The 20,322-nt window shown below is 35.6% G+C and overlaps 1 pseudogene; it reads right to left on the reverse strand.

The window, feature by feature from the left end:
* Positions 1-10,719: 10,719 nt before the first annotated feature.
* On the reverse strand, positions 10,720-11,662 carry LOC147495105 (tryptophan synthase beta chain 2, chloroplastic pseudogene; annotated as a pseudogene).
* Between the last annotated feature and the right edge of the window lie 8,660 nt (positions 11,663-20,322).

The raw sequence follows: 20,322 nt of genomic DNA on the forward strand, positions 1-20,322 counted from the left end.
TGGTTTTGGGTCGAGCAGTCATTTCTGTTGAGTGTTCTGTTCTTGGTTTTGAATATTTTATTGGTTGGTAAATGGGTCAAGCTGTTGAGTGTTTCGTTCTTGGTTTTAAAATTTTAATTGGTAGGCATGGTAAATGGGTCAAGTTACTTGGCTTTGGCTCACTTTTAGATTGATCATGCTCATTATGTAAAGCTGTAGTACAGGCCAAGTTTGACCCATTCTAAGGCTTGTTTAGATGAGCCAAGAAGGTTTAGTGTATTAGAAGGGTAAATTAACTATATGTGGCCAGAGTTTTGGATGTTTCAGACGTTGACAAATTTTACTTTAACTTTGGGGTCTCGAATTGTAGACGTGGATATATATTGTAAATAATGGTATGGTGTCGTAAGTCAGTATATATGGCCAGCGTTTAGGATATTTCAGACCCTAGGGAAGTACTGATGCATTTGGTTTACGCATTCTTTCTCAATCTCCTACCTGTGATGAACAGGATTTGCTCATGGCATGGAGAGGTGGCACTTATGTTGTCAGAGTTATTGAGGGATTTATTGATAAAGAGCTATAATAGTTCTTGAGAAAATCATACCACCTTGAATGCACCCTAAACCCCCAAACACATTGTTTTTATATACATGTATTTTTTTAGGGTACTCATATTTTTCTCAATCATGATTCATTTCTACTGTACATATGGAATTATCTCTAGAGTGCTAAGTGTTTTTGTTGGATTATTTTTATCGCAAAGGATAAAGCAACGATATCGTAACAGCAGGCCTATGAATATATGGGAATTTTGCTAGTGCGTTGAGGGATTTGTTGGATTTATCTCGACTTTTTATTGGTTTCTTGTTTGTCAAGAGGTGATGCAGCAAAAGGATCAAGCACCAATTTGTCCGACCAGGCCCAACGGTGTATATTTTTGTAAGGAAATCTAGGACAGTTTCATTTGTTTTGTTTTTTTTTTTTTTTTTGAATTTTATTGATAGAAGAGAAGAGATTATAGTAATGGTATGCTGTTTCATTTGGCTCAAACGCTCCTCTCAAATATATTTATGACATACGTGGTACTTATCTTTGATTATCCCGAACGAAGAGAGTCTTGTTGTAAATCTGTGTGCAACATACATTTACTACCTCTTTGTTATCTGATGGTTTGGCGTCAAGCTTTCTTTGCCTTTGAGAATTTTGTGCGGGGTAATAATTGTTAAGGTTGGTGAAATGTGAATCGGGCAAGTTAATTGGGGAGTTGGGTTTAGCAAATTTAGATTGATTAAGCGGTAGGGCTATCAACGGGCCAGACCTGAACAGGACACACTTCGGTCCAGGCTCGGCCCAAATCATATTTAATATTTTGAGTTCAAGCCCGCCTAAGTCCTATTAGGCAAGTTTGAATTCGGGCCAGGCCTAGATCCGTTAGCAATACATGGAAATTGTTATTTTTGTCTAAATCTCATATGTGGCATACACAATACTAACCAACATGGCTTCCAATTTTCTATGTCAACTTTCAGTAAATAAAATAGATATATTAATAATATTAAATATAAAACACATAAAACTATTATAGATTTCAGGTCGGGCCATTATCGGATCGGACATAGGTATGTCAAGACCTGGTCTAATAATCTTATCAGGCTAAATTTAAAGTCTAAGTCCTTATTATATCGGTTCGGATTCAATCGGACTTTGGGTTTGTCCCGGCCCATTTACTGCCCTAATTAAGCCCCTTCTATTTCTATGTATATTGTTTAAATGAGCCAAAATGCTTTTATTCTTGTTTAATGGATCTTCGTCTCATATGGTCTGAAATGAGATGAAGAAAGCAGTGCCATGGCACACCGGCATTGACATTACAGCTACATAGGCTTCTTTTGAGTTGGAGTGATGATGTGGGGAACCCCACGCCATCTAGACTGGTATGTGGTTCAGGCCATGCACTGTTGCAACCCAATATCATGATCAACCAACAATCAGAAATGTCATCTGAAATGCTGCAAACTGGCTTTGTCAAGCATAATATATAGGCAACAGAAGGCATGATGGACTCACTATTGGGATTACTTTAATTCTACATATTTAACATGCTAATCTATTATTGATAAAAAAGGAATTAAAAGAAAAATACCTTCAAAGCCTGGAAATGAAGATTGACAATAAAGAAAAAACTTTCCAAAGTTGAATCCAAAAAACTTAGTCTTTAGCCTTCTAGTAGTATTTACCACATAACACACTATAAAACACTTTTGCTTTTCTCCTACTTTTAGTTGTACTTTTTCTAAAAAGACTAATGATCTCTTTCACCAAAAAGTCATTCTTTTATATAGAACTTTGAGAATACGTAAGTGTGTGTAGTGAGATCCACTTAGGATTCCAAGTCTTATCTTAAGAGGACAAGTCCTTGTACTTGATATATTAAAACACTTTTAATATATATCTATTTAATATGGAAAGTGCCCATTAACAAATCCATATTTACAATAAGGCCCCTGGAACTTTCAACAAAGTCCTTTCCTACCATTAATTATATCTAAGTCCTTCCACCTCACTTGTATTCACAATTAGACCATTAGGAATATATTCTTCACTATCACACCCATGTCTAATTGACCCAATGTGACATTCAATATCGATCAATTGAGCATTAAGAAACTATTTCTTATACCGGCTCGGGGTTTAAGCTCAATTAGTTATGTCACAATTTCCTAATACATAACTCTATAGAGTGGTGGATCCTTTATTAGAATTCGTGATTCAAGACGTCCTACATTCATTACCCAAAACGTCAAGTCTAGTCTATGAATAGACATTACTTTTTAACGTCTCAAAGTAATAAATTTGAGACACAATGAATTTTCACAATTCCTCAAGTCTAGGGATTAATTGGTAGAGTGAGAATTGCATACTAATCTTAACAATGAATTTATAGTGTGTTCTCACTTTGATCCCCTCAGTGTCAGTCATGTGACTACACCAATATACAAACTTAGAATCTTACTCAAATGATTGAGATATCATCATCCTATTATATAACAGTACAGTTATGTATATTACAGTCTTATAAATGAAGCGTCCAACTTCACCCCTAACTGTGAGCATTCTAGGTAAATAGATACAATCAAATCTCCCGCACATGACTCTTCATATGCTTGATTGTTCTAATTCTATTACCTATGGAACGTATGGTTTCATCATATGATATTAGTTAACCTATATGCATAATAAGAAGATTCCTGTATTTAATTAAACATCATCATTTATAATCAATAAATGTTCATTAGCTTTGTAAAGGCCAAATATCCCAACAGTCTCCCACTGGCCTTCAAAGCCATTTAGCAACCATTCTAAAACCCATAATATTTATATATGGGTCTACACATGCATATATATCAATATATAGTATTTGATCCTTATAGACTATATCATTCATAATGAATAGTGTATCATATACATATGAGACCAATAACATAGCCATTTTACCTTCAACCTTCTTGTAAAACACAAGGTCCTTCTTTACATTGATCAAAACCAAACGATTTGATTGTTTGATCAAAGTTTACATTCCAACTCCTTAAAGCTTGTAGGAACTGTAAAGCCTCCAGGTTCTAAAACGCGGTCTTTACATCCATTTGTCAAATCATATAGTCATAATGAGCAGAAATCACTAGAAAGACTCTAATGGACTTTTCATGGCTAATGGCGAAAAAGTTTTCTCATAATCGATACCCTCTTTTTGAGTAAACATTTTCTCCACCAGTCTTGCTTTAAAAGTCTCTACCTTTCTATCAGCCATTAATTTTTTTTTTGAATAACTATTTATTGTTAATAGGCTTAATGTTTGGCAATGGATCCAACAAGTTCCCAGACTTTGTTAGAATACATAGACTCCATTTCTGATCTCATTGCTTCAAGCCATTTTCTCGAATCAATATCAGAAATTGCTTATTCGTAGTTTATAAGATCTTTATCTTTGTCATATGATATAACATAGAAAGTTTCCTTTAATAATAGGGTTAACTTTTCAGGGGGACTATTTGTCCTCCCACTACGACGAAGTACTGGAGTAGGTTTAGGTGAACTCTGAACTTTACATGGATGTTTTATCTAAATTATAAGTTAATCTAGATTGACTTATAATTTAGATTGAACATAAATAGGAATATCTGCTGACATTACTAAGGCTTATCTCTAAAAAGATATAGGGAGAGTTTGAATAACTTACCATAGTCCAAACCATACCCCATAAGGTTATGTTCCTTCTTTCTGCAATCTCTTTTTGTTGTGGAGTTCTTGGTGCACTTAATTGAAACAAAATCACATTTTGCATTAAGTTACCTTTTGTTTTTACATTTATAGGCCCATGTACATATGTATGTACTAACTCCATTAACTATGTGGCTCTTAACCCTTTACTTTAAAAGATCTTTTAGTCATCTCTCCTTCTAAGTAAGATTACAGGTTGAGGAAGATTATAAAGGGAGTGAACTTAAAATCTCATCTTTCACCCAAGCTATCAATCTTATTCAGATTGATATGACCAAGTCTTAAGTGCCACAAGTTTGTTGGATTAACTAAAGAAAATATCCGCTTTTGAGGTAATAACATATGATGAATTACTAATATCAATATCATTTATTTATAACATATAAGAAAGTAAATAAAGATCATTTTCCAAAAAACCAAAGGCAATAATCTTTATATTTAATCTGATTACAACTTTTGAATCAAATGAAATAGAATATTATATTCTGACTTATAAAGTGCAGAAACATAAACCAAATTTCTCCTTATCCCTGGAATATAATAATAGTCTTCTAAAACCAACATTTTCTTTTCTAATGCTAAACAATAAACTCCTATTGATACTGTAGCAACATTTCCCTCTGTCCCTAGTGCCTGGTACACCTTTTCTTCATTCATCATTCTTTTCCCCTAAAACTCTTGTAACATTTTACAAAAGTAGTTAGTGGTCTCTTATAACACTTAATAGGTGTCAGAAGGAAAAACCAACTCTTTGGTTTCAAGAATAAAGGATTGCATACCTTCTTTTTATTTTTGTTTCATAGCCAGATACTCCCTACAGTTTTGTTTCCAATGATCAGGCTTTTTCACAATGGTAACAATTACATTTTTCTTTAGCCCCTGAATTCTTCTCCACTCCCCCTTTTGCCCCAAGGGCAAACCTTTTACCCTTTTTCCACTTGCCTTTGCTTTTCAGCTTAGGCTTGGAAACACCAACATTTTCTGAGACCATTACACTTAGCTTAACCTTAACTAAGGCTTCAGCCTGTTGCAAAGAGTTTATTAACTCTGGCAGTGTCAGATCCATATTGTTCATGTTGTAGTTCAACTTGAACTGATTAAATGAAACTGGCAAAGACTGAAGAATAGCATCAACCTGAGAATTGGCGTCTATTTTAGTGCATAGGATCTCCAACTCATTGACATAACTAATCATTTTAAGGTTATGCTCCCTAACTTGAGTCCCATCATCCATTTTTGTATTCATCAGGTTTGCCATTGCAATCTGACGTTTAGTGCGATTTTGTTCGCCAAGCATCTCTTGCAAATTAGTCATGATCTCAACAGTTGTACCAAAAATTTGGTGTTAGTGCTAGAGTACGTTTGACATTGATGCCAGGAGATAACACTTGGACATCTCATTAGCCTTTTGCCATTTTTTGTACTCATCTTTCAGCCTTGCACTAGCATTGCCTGCTGGTTCAAGGGGGCAAGGGCTAGTGAGAACGAATTGTAACTTTCAGCAGTCAAGATAATGTTAATATTACGCTTCCAGTCCACATAATTAGGACTAGTCAACTTGTTTTCTTTCAAGATAGATGCTAAGGGACTGAAATTTGATTAAGACATATCTGGAACATTTACATATACACAAAAATTATTATAATGCATTTAATATTGGTTTTAGGAATTTAATAAACCAATTACCCGATTATATAATGAAAATACAACACCCTTAATATTGTATCATTAAGACAAATATAAGCATTGAAAACCTAATACTTATGAACAATCTCTTATCCGTAGGGCATCAAAATTATTCAACTTAATCAGTCGAGATCTACTTAGACCCATCAATTTTACATACAAGTAATATAATTTTTATTATCATTCATTTTGCTACTAAAACATACTTGTACAAACCGTGGGGCTGTCAACTATATTTCAGCCAAGTGTACCATTATCATAATTCATTAATGTAACCGCGAGATAATGAATCCGGCCGTAAGGGAAAACACTCTCACTAGCCATACATGAATTTTTCTTCTCAAGAATAGACAATAGACAAAAATAATTTTAGCATACAATTAATTTATCCGTAGGGATCATATTAATCACATCTAAAAATATAATTCCTATTGAATTGATAACGGTGTAGCAAGGGTTTCAATTTGTAAATTAAATGCCTTTACCACTTGCTTTATATACACCGAGGGTATTAATCAATAAATATTCAACGTTAAGACAATGACATCTTTCTACTTTTCTTTTTAACAGACTATGCATCTCATGCCAAAATTAAAGATCTATCATTGATATATTAGTTTACTACGTGGAAAAAACTGAATAGCTTGCATCATATGCAAATAGTTATCTCATAACTATCATGCATGCATATAAGAAAAGGATCTAATTTAGCATGCAAAGTGTGTACTTATTAATATATTAATAATTACGTACTTGAAAATATACATGTCATGTCACTACAAAAAGAACGACTTTACCCGACTGACTATGGCTGTCGCGAAAGGTATTACCCGACAGACCAAAACTGCCGCAAGGCCGTCGGAAAATGCTCGGTCGGCATAGGCTTCCGCCGGTTTTTATTGGTCAAAAAAGGCCATCGGGGTTGAAGATCTTTGCCGACGGACATTCCTACTGTTAATAACCGGATATGCGGATAACCGCCGGATAGTTCTTTGCTTTCAAAACCGTCGGATATTCCTGCTGCTAAAAATCGTCGGATATTCCTACTGTTAAAAACCGTCGGATAGTTCTGACTGTTATGAACAGTCGGTTAGACCAGCTATCACCAGCCGTCGGATATGCCAGCTACTAGCCGTTGGGTAGTTTGCTATTAGACAGTTTTTATCCGTCGGGTATTAGTTCTTTATTTTAAAAATATATATTTCTTATAATAATTGTTTCAGGTATCCCAACATTACATTTTTTCCTGCACCAATTACATTCTTGCAAGTTCCTACTCAAATGCTACAAACGCTAATATATTCATAAAGAAACAATGTGTTCATAAAAAAAAACAAGAATAAGACATGTCGTTCACTAAGTATACATATTACTTCCTTCAGAAACCAAAAATCAGCACCACACTATCTGTCTAGCAACCAGTCCTAGTAATCTCTAGTACCCTAACAATGACTAAGCACCAATTGTTTAGCAACCTGCTGAAATTCAAAATTAGGACTGGTCAGCTCTAAAGCACATAGTAACGCCACCATTGAATGTCTAACCAGCTTGGATCTCTGACATGGGCCACTAGATCACTTGACTATCACAAGATTACTAGTAACGTCTCCTGGGAGAGGTATTTGATATGCCTCTAATAGAAATCTACCTACTGATCATGGAGGGAAACATAATTTCTTATGAATGAAAGTAAATCGACTAGAAATCGCCTTTCCTGTTGAGCCTTGCCTAATATGCCATTTCTCCAATCCATCTCGCAATGCTCAATCTTCAACACATGACACAGGATTGCAATGATGAGCACCATGAAAGGTGGAAAATCAAACTTCCACAGAAGAGCGAGCAACATGAAACCAAACTGTCAAATGAAAATCATAGTGAGAAGGCAAGAACTGTACAACTTGATGATAGAAATCTAAAAAGACTCCTATCTAGTATGCCTACTCTTTTTCCAGATTACAGTACTCAAATGATGCAAGTGAATAACCTAAGACTACTAGGAAGCTTACCACAATATGAATTGTGATGGAAACTGCATATATCTGCAACCACCAAAAACGTTATCAAGAAAAGAAAACACAAAACATGATCTAGTTTTCATTTCATTTACTATCCAAAAACAAAAACGGCAATCAAATTGCGGTGAAAAGGATAAATGTAAAGTATAGCTAATCCATACTAGACCATGAACGTAATAAAAAATCACCGTGATAGTTTTCATCCTCCGAAGATTGCTCTCTTGGTCAATACAAAGATGATGATGACACTTAGGCCGGTTCTGTCAGGGACAATGTCGGAAGCACTACGAGCCGCATCAGTTGAATCAGCGATTGCTATTCCAATGTCAGCCTTCTTAAGGGCAGGAGCATCATTCACTCCATCACCAGTCATTCCACATATATGTTTCCTCGCTTGCAAGCGTTTCACAATCTCATATTTGTGCTCTAAAACAATAAAACACAATGAGACACAAACTTTAAGCCCCATAAGACAATTTGACGCCTTATACGATGATAGTGAACCATACCAGGGAAGACACCAGCAAAACCATCAACTTTCTCTATTAGATCATCAATAGGCAAGGCTGCAATTGATTCATCCTTGTTCTGACCTAGTAGAGCAGATGAAGGGAAGGGTACATATTCGTTCCCATTCCCAGATGGCGACCTGGATAATACCTTACACAAATAGCAATGATAATCATTAGATTGGAAAGCATGCAGTTTTTTTTTTCTTTTGGTCTTCTAGCTTTTCCTTCCTTCATCGAATTGATACTCTACACATCACACACAACGACAACAAAATAATCTATCAAGCTAAGAAATAACTTGAAAATGTGAAAAGATTAATTTACCGAGCTATTCTAGAAGGCCTTAAAATACTTTAGAAACAAAAGCACCACTTCTACAAACCTAGGACTACCCAAAAAAAATTCTCTTGCATCAACGTGTACTAACAAGCCAATGTACCCAACATAACCCTAAAAAGCAGGGGAACAAAATAAAGTTTGAAGCAGGTTGACCTACTTGTACTAAGAGAAATTCCCCGTGATAATATATGTTAAGTATGCATTCCAAAATTCTTCCAAGACTATATGTTTGTACTAGTGCAAGCAAATGAAACATAACGTGATGTGTAATGCAGTGCCCGACCTTGCTTGGGATTTGCTTACAAAGCTTTGTACTCTTACTACATTTGACGGCAATAAAGACTTGTCATAAAATGATAAGAATCTCAAAGATGCATAAATTCATCGAGTTATACCACACAAAAGACAAAGGATTCTTTAACTAGTAAGCTATATTACCTTGAATTCTTCCCTTTGAAACCAATCACAAATAAACACCCCTTTGTCTTGTTTCAATTCACTATAATGGTCTCATCGTGCCACTCCATTTTTGGAACTCTCTGTGTGAGTTGAAAGGACACCAAACTCATATATAGGAATTTTATAGGGTGTGCAAAAATCATCAGCTAGATAAAAGAGTTCTTTAAGCAGAAAAAAACTACAGTAAAATGCAAGCCAGATTGACGAATACATACTACAAGGAAGTAACTTAGACATTCCCATAGAAAATTATACTATGCCCAAGTACATAGTCTAATCCTAAACAATTACGATATTGGCTAACAATGACCATAGATGGACTTCGACATGTAAAAATAAATTTAAGTGGCTATTTCAAGTCTAAACATTAAGATTTTGCAAATAATCTATAACTATCATGTGATCACGACTAAAGCAATCGGGGCTTCAGTATAATGTTTTATAACTATACATTAGATAGCTTAGGCATGCACAACTACAATCACTGGAAGTTTTATACATGTGAGTCAAGAAACTTCAACGATTTAATCAGGAGGGACCCTACATAAAATGGCTAGCTATTGATAGTACAAACACATTAAAGCAGCTAGTGGCCTAGTGCATTAACTCACAATTGTGAACGAGTATGCTGAGAACTATGCAAATCACAAAAAAAGACAACACGTTAATACTTAATAAGTTAATATGCACCTTCTAGTCCATCTTAGCACACGCCTCCTTAGAATATTTTTTGGGTGTTCAAAGTTAGCATGTCAGAGTGACGTCAAATTCTTTTTTGTGTCAAATAATCAGACGGAAAATCTGTATAAGATGCACTCAGGGATCCTGGTATAACCCCCATCTTAAAAAAATTGCACAATGTATGACGTCTCCATACAGATGGGGAATAAAGAAATGAGAGTTAGCAATTTAGAATCTGCACATAATATTATAGCCTGTATAAACTAATACACTATAAATCCCCTTACCATTACTATAGGGGTGATAAAGTGGACCATCCTCTATCCTCACAGTTCCAGTTCTATCTAAATCAGATCATAATATCTCAAAAGACATACTGTTACCGAACATTATTTTCATCTAAGAAGTCTAATGATTGGACTAAGTCAAGAAAAAATAACACTACATCAATTATAACATTAATAAAGTATCAAACCCATAGAACCTCTTACTTGACATACATAAATGCAATTCATATAACAATGTAATTTCCCAAATATTCATCATTTATTGTACAAGTGAATATTCATTCATAATCCATGACGCGCTAATACATTTATACTTCAATTCAATTACTTTTTTCCAACCCCAAATATTACTTCTTATTAGAATAACTAACAAGCTAGTTCTAAGCTTACACCACAAAACAAAGAAAAAATTAACGAATACGCAACGAAATAGTTATACCTTCATAAGGAGACCGAGTTGGCCCCAAAATCATGACATTAAAATATCTGCATAGTTTCTTCCGTAGGTGAAACACTAATTCCGTGAGCATGCCTACCACTATCTACCATGATGACCAAAGACCTCCCCCACGATCAACCTCACATCACTGTCATCAACAAACTCATGGAATAGACCCATAACATTAGAACCTCCACCAACACAGGCAACTAGCACATCAGGTTTTCCACCCCATTTCTCAGTAGCCTATTTCCTAGTTTCTTTGTCGATCACTGCATGGAACTCTCTCACCATCATGGGATATGGATGTGGACCTGCAATCCACCCCGAATATAATGAGTTGACTCTAGTACTCTACATTAGTTACCCAATCCCTTATAGCCTTTGATGTTGCATCCTTCAAAGTGGTCGTTCCCGAATGGATCTGCTTTAACCTGCTCATGAAAATATCCGAATATTCACATTTGGCAACAAAACAACTAACCGACAACACAAACAAATAATCACCAATAGATATCAAAACAATAACAACAAACCTCGGTTTGAGAAGTCGCATTCTAAAACATTAAGCGATGCCTCTCCATATCCCCGAGCCCCCAAATAGATAATGCACTCCAATCCGAACCTAGCACAAACAGTAGCAGTTGCAACTCCATGTTGAACGGCTCCAGTCTCTGCAATGATTCGTTTCTTCCCCAACCTCTTAGCCAACAATGCTTGAGCAACAACATTGTTAATCTTATGAGCTCCAGTATGGTTCAAATCTTCTCTTTTCAGATAAATATCCGGACCCTCACCATTGGGTCCCTTATAATGCTCAGTCAGTCTCTCCGCAAAGTATAACAGACTCTCTACCAACATAGTCAATCTTACAAAGATATTTTACAAAATTTCAAAGAAGATCACTTTTTTTTATTAAATACCAACTCTAACATTTTCACTATTTCAATACCCATATCACCATTAACAAAAAAAAAAGTTTACCTGGTTCACTTATGAGCTGCTGCTTTTCTTGATCAATCACAAAAAAACGATTAGATAAAAAAGAAATTGAAGGATGGATCGAGAAAAGAATTAAAGAAAACAAACCTTTATGGATTCTTCGTGGTAGATTGTTGTTAGTCATTGAAATCTTAGAGAGAGAGAGACGAGGTGGGGGTAAGCAAGGAGACGGCCTGTTTTTGGGAGTGGGGAGTGGGGATGTGTTTGGACTTTTGGTTTTAGGTTTCGAACGCGACATCTCAATTTTTTATTTTGATTTTTTCATAAGCTGCAAACTGTTTAGCGATTAGGAAGAGATATGCATCCCGTTAACAACTCTAGTAGAACCGTCGGGTGCCCAGGAGATTACCCAACAGTTGATCAGATTATACCCGACGAACAAAATGTGTTGGGAACTTCCTATAGATAGAATCCGTCGGGTATTCTTTATGTCGTCTGTCGGGTAAACTCGTTTTTTTGGTAGTGTGTACTCATGTATTTCCTGGAACAGATATGCATATAATGCAGGAAACTTAATTCCAAAAATATACTTATTGTTAAGTAAACAATAAATCAAATTGATAAGAACAAACCTTTAATATCAACAAATAAACAAACCTTTTAGTTCAACGAATAAAACTAATTTACCAATGATTAAATCCGAGCCTAATGATGATCACTATGTCCTTAAGACAGATTTCCCCCCTCATGGTGCTTGAAGGTTGATGGGAAACTGTCTCCCAAGATAAAACGAATTTTCTTCTATAGAAAGCTAGCACTTCAATTCTATAGAATCAAGGAACACAACATAGTATTTGACTAAGAACAGAGGGAGAAGAGAAAGATCAGAACTCTGTGTGATCTGGTGTGTCTTTCTCTCCAAATTCATCCACTATTTATAGGTGAATGGTGCCTCTTCGAAACAACACAGTGACTCTTGGGAAAAAGTCAGCAACTCTTTGAAAAGTCACATGTTACGAAAGGACACACCATTTCGGCATAAAGTACTATTTAGAACCAGTGCCTATTTTGAAAGGTCACACCTTTTTGGCATGATGCACTGTTTTGAACAAGTGCACATTTCAAAAGGTCACACCTTTTCGGCATAATGCACTATTTCAAACCAGTGCACCCTTCCGGAAAGGTTTTTCTCACTTTACGTACTGTTTCAAGAGAAACCCATTTCATCTAAATGTGGGATAACTTGGGAGACAAATTACTCATTCATATCTCAATGGATTTGTGAAAATCCATTTTTCTAACAATCCCCCACATGAATGAAAATTTGGCTTCTTCTATTATAAACATCGGATTTCTATTCTTTTACAAATGAAAAGATACTGCATCAGGTCAAGTAGCATGGGAGGCCTTGAACTTGCCTTAGTGAAAGACGATCGGATTTAATTGGACGATCAGTAGACTTCAATTAATGTCCTTGAACACTTCATAACTTGAAAACCATTCACGTGTTGTATACTTAATACACTTGAAGAATGGTGGTAGCCCACTCTGTTTCAAATTGATTTCAATGCTTGTTTCATTCAAACTTCAAGTCCAAGTGGATAAAACCCACACTAAGTAGATGTCAACCCAAGTCTCAGTTGCACATCCAAACCCGCCACTTGTCTCTTGCCAACAGGTGTGGTACCGCTTCCAAGTGTTGTGTCCTTTCAAACATGCACCACCTTTTTGAAGTGTCACGCCTTTTCAATATAAACATATTAGTGAACTGAGGGTAGAAGATGTAACCACCATATACGACATGCACTAATAAAATATAACCACTTTTTCTTTTAAAATATGGCGGCAACATACTTTCTTTGTTTCTGTTAGTTATTGGTTCCGTTTTACTAAAATGTGGCTTTCATATTTCCAAATAGAAAACATTTGCCTTAACATTTACTAATGCATGTTACTGAAACAATACATGGCTAGTGAACGTGACTGTTGTCGAAGTCGTAATCAATGACACCTATACATCATCATTTAATGTACTTTCTGTTATTACACATGTCATCCATGGTGTAATCAATGGTGTTTCATGTAGTGTATGCATACTGTTCATATTAAATATATGAAGAAGGTCTCGAAAACATACCTAACTTTCTGCGTGTTACTGAATTGTACTAGTATTTACCTGTAGACACTTTCATATTGTCTCACACCAATAAAGATTGTTAGTGCATTAACAATAAGTATAATAACCAAAAATCTGTCTTAAGTTTGTAGAAAACTTATTCCAAAAATATACTTATTTTTAAGTAAACAAGAAATCAAATTGATATGAACAAACCTTTAATATCAACAAACAAACAAACCTTCTAGTTCAACGAATGAACCTAATTTATCAATGATTAATCCGAGCCTAGTGATGATCACTATGTCCTTAAGACAGATTTTCCACCTCACGGTGCTTGAAGGTTGATGGGAAACTGTCTCCCAAGATAGAATGGATTTCCTTCTATAGAAAGCTAACACTTCAATTCTATAGAATCAGCGAACACAACATAGTATTTGACTAAGAACGCGAGAAGAGAAAAAGATCGAGAATCTCATGTGATCTGGTGTGTCTTTCTCTCCAAATTCATCCACTATTTATAGGTGAGTGGTGCCTCTTCGAAACAACACAATGACTATTGAGAAAAAGTAAGCAACTTTTTGAAAAGTCACATGTTTCGAAAGGACACACCATTTCGGCATAAAGCACTGTTTCGAACTAGTGCCTATTTCGAAAGGTCACACCTTTTCGGCATGATGCACTGTTTCGAACCAGTACACATTTCAAAAGGTCACACCTTTTTGGCATAATGCACTGTTTCGAACCAGTGCACCCTTTCAAAAAGGTTTTTCTCACTTTACGTACTGTTTCAAGAGAAACCCATTTCATCTCAAGTGGGGTAACTTGGGAGACAAATTACTCATTCATATCTCAATGGATTTGTGCAAATCCTTTTTTACTAGCAATGGTGGATACTGGTTCAACTCATACGTTAATCTCTGAGTATATATCTGAGGTTATTAAATTGAAACTCACATTATTAGAAAAATGGATTTGCACAAATCCATTGAGATATGAATGAGTAATTTGTCTCATAAGTTATCCCACATTGAGATGAAATGGGTTTCTCTTGAAAAAGTACGTAAAATGAGAAAAACCTTTTCGAAAGGATGCATTGGTTCGAAACAGTGCATTATGCCAAAAAGATGCAATCTTTCGAAATGTGCACTTGTTTGAAACAGTGCATCATACCGAAAAGGTGTGACCTTTCGAAATAGGCAATAGTTCGAAACAGTGCTTTATGCCGAAATGGTGTGTCTTTTCGAAACATGTGACTTTTCAAAGAGTTGATTACTTTTTCCCAAGAGTCACTGTGTTGTATCTAAGAGGCACCACTCAACTATAAATAGTGGATGAATTTGGAGAGAAAGATACACCAGATCACACAGAGTTCTAATCTTTCTCTTCTCCCCCTGTTTTTAGTCAAATACTATGTTGTGTTCGCTGAGTCTATAGAATTGAAGTGCTAGCTTTCTATAGAAGAAAATATGTTCTATCTTGGGAGACAGTTTCCCCATCAATCTTCAAGCACCGTGAGAGGGAAAATTTGTCTTAAGGACATAGTGATCATCACTAGGCTCAAATTTAATCATTAGTAAATTAAGTTCATTCATTGAACTAAAAGGTTTGTTTGTTTGTTGAAATTAAATGTTTGTTCATGATATATTTGTTATATCAATTTGATTTCTTGTTTACTTAACAATAAGTATATTTTTTGGAATAAGTTTCCTACAAACTTAAGACAGATTTCTTGCATTGAATTAATATTGTTGAATTAATTTTGGTTATACTTATTGTAAATGCACTAACAATCTTGAATTGGGTTTTGTTAAGGTGTAGTTGAGAAGCGGTGGTCAAAAGATTGATATGTGGTAGAAACATTTTCTTGCCATAGTTCCTCACTATGATGCTTCCATGCACTGGGGTAGGTATGTATTTCTAGTTAATTACACACTTAGAAATGATATATTTTAGCAGTTCTTTAGTAGTGAACGCTAAGGTGACCTTTGAAATTTCTTTAATCCTGTTGAAGAGATGTGAAAGAAGGGAATGGTTCACGTACTAATTGAATGGAAAGTCGATTTGCGTTGATGATGTGCTTGAAGCACACTAGTTTGTATCCAATTTAATGGACGTCCGTCCAATAACTTAAATAACCACCATGGTCTTTGTAATAGTCTTGGCGCCATGAACATGGGTGGAATTAAAGTGAACTTGACAAAAAGGTGTGACTGTTTGAAAAGGCAAACACTTGGAAAGCGGAACCAAGATATTTCGAACAAGACACCGGCCTGTTGGTAAGATAAGGTTCAAAACTTGGAGTTTTTGTGACTTTTGTGAACATAACCAATAACCAACAGAAGTACTAAATGGTTGACTATTCAGTCTTGTGAATGTTAACATACTTGTAAGCAAATTGAGGTCTTAGAAGTGTTTAGACACTATATGAATGATATGTGACATTTTTTAACAAGACGTCTCACTTGAAAAACATATATCTAAATGGTTTCCAATTTATTAACTTTGTCATGAGAAATTGGAAAAATATGGGGGATTATGTATCTTCTTGAATTAATCAATTCAAAATTGGAAATTTGTTAAAACATTACTCAAAAGACATCAAATGTGGTGTTTTGCTTTAGGAGAGATGCATAAATTTTAAGAAAATCCTCATAGCAAACGTGCATAGCAAGGTCTACTATGGAATCATAATTCATATTGTTGGAAGAGGTTGGAGAAGAAGAAGTTGAGTGATTTCAAAATTTCTTAGAGAACATTCCAAAATAGGCTAAACCTGTGCCAGCAGTGTGTATACACTGTGACAGCCAATCTACTATTGGTATAGCAGAAAGTAGTATGTATAACGGAAAGTCTCGACACATACATCGTAAACATAACACCGTTAGACAATTACTCTCAAATGGAGTTATCTCAATCAACTATGTAAGGTCAAAAGATAACATTGTGGATCCGCTTACAAAAGGTTTAACAAGAGAGCAAGTGGAAAGATTATCAAGGGGGATATGATTAAAGCCTTTGAAATAATCAACCAAGAGTCATCATAATGGAAAAACCAACCTAGTTGACTGGAGATCTCAAGATCTAGGTTCAATGGGCCAATTGAATTATGTTTGTGACTATGTTAGCACTGAAGAGTAATAATATACTCTAACCCATTCCTATATAAGACAGTGCATATCATATCTGCCGCGAGAACCAGGATAAGTCAAGCTTTTAATGATTTATTATATCTTGGAAAGTTATGTTACCTAAGTGGAGTATTGCAAGATACTCTTTATAGAAATCACCTATGTGAGTGTGAAGTGGGGCTGTTTCTATGAGAATTTTAAGGCAAATGTCTCAAAAGCACTCTCTTAAACCAAGAAGTGTTCAAGGCCAAAATGAACACAAATGTGAGAACCAACAGTATTCGAGAAGGTACTGTGTGAAGATGATTGTCTAGGTTTATACAAATGGTTGATAGTTCAAGGACATTAATTGAAGTCTACTGATCGTCCAATAAAATCCAATCGTCTTTCACTAAGGCAAGTTCAAGGCTTCCCATGCTACTTGACCTGATGTCATATCTTTTCATTTGTAAAAGAATAGAAATCCGATGTTTATGATAGAAGAAGCCAAATTTTCATTCATGTGGGGGAATGTCAGAAAAATGGATTTGCACAAATCCATTGAGATATGAATGAGTAATTTGTCTCCCAAGTTATCCCACATTGAGATGAAATGGATTTATCTTGAAACAGTACGTAAACTGAGAAAAACCTTTTCGAAAGGATGCACTGGTTCGAAACAATGCATTATGCCGAAAAGATGCGACCTTTTGAAATATGCACTGCTTCGAAATAGTGCATCATGCCGAAAAAGTGTGACCTTTCTAAATAGGCACTAGTTCAAAATAGTGCTTTATGCCATAATGGTGTGTCTTTTCGAAACATGTGACTTTTCAAAAAGTTGATTACTTTTTCCCAAGAGTCACTGTGTTGTTTCGAAGAGGCACCACTCACCTATAAATAGTGGATGAATTTGGAGAGAAAGATATACCAGATCACACAGAATTCTGATCTTTCTCTTCTCCCCCTGCTCTTATTCAAATACTATGTTGTGTTCGCTGAGTCTATAGAATTGAAATGCTAGCTTTATATAGAAGGAAATCCATTCTATCTTGGGAGACAGTTTCCCATCAACCTTCAAGCACTCGTGAGAGGGAAAATATGTCTTAAGGACATAGTGATCACCACTAGGCTCCGATTTAATCATTGGTAAATTAAGTTCATTCGTTGAACTAAAATGTTTGTTTGTTTGTTGAAATTAAAGGTTTGTTCATGATATATTTGTTATATCAATTTGATTTCTTATTTACTTAACAATAAGTATATTTTTTGGAATAAGTTTAAATCCTACAAACTCTCAATCCATTTTTCGGATTTAATTATTGGTAAATTAGGTTCATTCATTGAACTAAAAGGTTTGTTTGTTTGTTGATATGAAAGGTTTGTTCATATCAATTTGATTTCTTGTTTACTTAACAATAAGTATATTTTTGGAATTAAGTTTCCTACAAACTTAAGACAGATCTTCCCCCTCACGGTGCTTGAAGGTTGATGGGAAATTGTCTCCTAAGATAGAATGGATTTCGTTCTATAGAAAGCTAGCACTTCAATTCTATAGAATCAGCGAACACAACATAGTATTTGACTAATAACAGAGGGAGAAGAGAAAGATTAGAACTCTGTGTGATCTGGTGTGTCTTTCTCTCCAAATTCATCCACTATTTATAGGTGAGTGATGCCTCTTTGAAACAACACAGTGACTCTTGGGAAAAAGTCAGCAACTCTTTGAATAGTCACATGTTTCGAAAGGACACACCATTTTAGCATAAAACACTGTTTCGAACCAGTGCTTATTTCGAAAGGTCACACCTTTTCGGCATAATGCACTGTTTCGAACCAGTGCACATTTCAAAAGGTTGCACCTTTTCGGCATAATGCACTGTTTCGAACCAGTGCACCCTTTCGAAAAGATTTTTTTCACTTTACATACTGTTTCAAGAGAAACCTATTTCATCTCAATGTGGGATAACTTGGGAGACAAATTACTCATTCATATCTCAATGGATTTGTGCAAATGCATTTTTCTAACATATAACAAGAAGTAAACTACTAGTTACCATGTGTCTAGTCTTTGTGCATCTCATGCAATGAAAAAGTATTGTACCTTTCCTTCTAGTTTCAGTAGACAACTTCCAAACTTGAACATAAAACATTATAAGTGCACATGTTATTTTCATATACCACTTATAATTTATAACCATGTCTACGTACTACTTATACGTACTATCCCCTTGCCGGTTTCAATGCAAAAAAATTTGGATTCTATAAACTCAAACTTCTTTTGGGGACAAACAGACAACAACACAAATAAGGTGCATTACACTTCTTGGAACAAGATTTGTCAGCCAAAGTCGTGTGGTGGACTAGGAGTTCGACTTGCTTCACATCACAACACTGCTCTACAAGCAAAATTACTCTGGCTAATAATCAAAGAGCTTGAAAAACCATGGGCCGCTAGTCTCTTGAAGAAGTATGCACGTGGACAGTCGATGGTTAGAGCTACATGCCCAAAAGGCGCCTCGAAGATATGGAAAGGCATCATCAAAGCAAGGGATGATATCCTCCCCCAACTTTGCTAGGATATCGGAACAGGAAGAAACATTGACATATGGTTGGATCCTTAGATACCAACCTTACCAAGTAGAAAACCAATAGGGCCTCCGCCACACGCAAGCTCGTACAAGCGAGTGGAAGACCTCATTGACAATGAAACTCAAACTTGGAAAATAGCTGCTCTCCACAACATCTTTCTCCCATATATTGTGACAGAAATTATGAAAATACCACTCGAGTCACAACGAGCATGTTGACTCCATAAGATGGATGGGGGAAAAAGACGATGAACTAACAGTGAAATCTGTGTACAAATATCTAAGCAAAAACACATAAGAAAACAACAACCACAATCCAAATATTTGGAATCACCCGTGGAACCTGGACACAACAGAAAGAGTAAAGCTCTTTTTCTAGAAAGCCATTTGCAATAACCTTCCCACAAGGGAAAACCTATGGAATAGAAATATAATCCCTTATGAAATTTGTCCGTGCTGCAATAACCAGGTGGAATCTACTACTCATGCACTCTTTCACTGCAATTTACTCAGACATGTCTGGTATGCTTCTAACCTTTCCATTAGGACAGACCACTAGAATCAAGGTGCTACCCTTACCTCTATTATCACCACCATTATCGCTAGAATACAAAATAAAATTGAGATAAGAGACACTCTAAGTATTCTTGCTTCTATCATGTTCTCAATATGGACCAGTAGAAATGATCTAATTTTTAACAACAGGCACACAGATGTAGTTAATATAATCGGTAGAGCTTCAACCTTCATCACTAATAAGAAAGAACCTTATGCTAAAAGCAATTACATAGATAGTTGGCCTGAGATAGAAAATGACTGCCACTACCTCACTACAGATGCCTCTTGGAATAGTAACACTAACCAAGCAGGCCTCGGTTTTTC

This window comes from Coptis chinensis, chromosome 6 (assembly GCF_015680905.1).
Source record: "Coptis chinensis isolate HL-2020 chromosome 6, ASM1568090v1, whole genome shotgun sequence".
In the NCBI taxonomy this organism is placed as follows: domain Eukaryota; kingdom Viridiplantae; phylum Streptophyta; class Magnoliopsida; order Ranunculales; family Ranunculaceae; genus Coptis; species Coptis chinensis.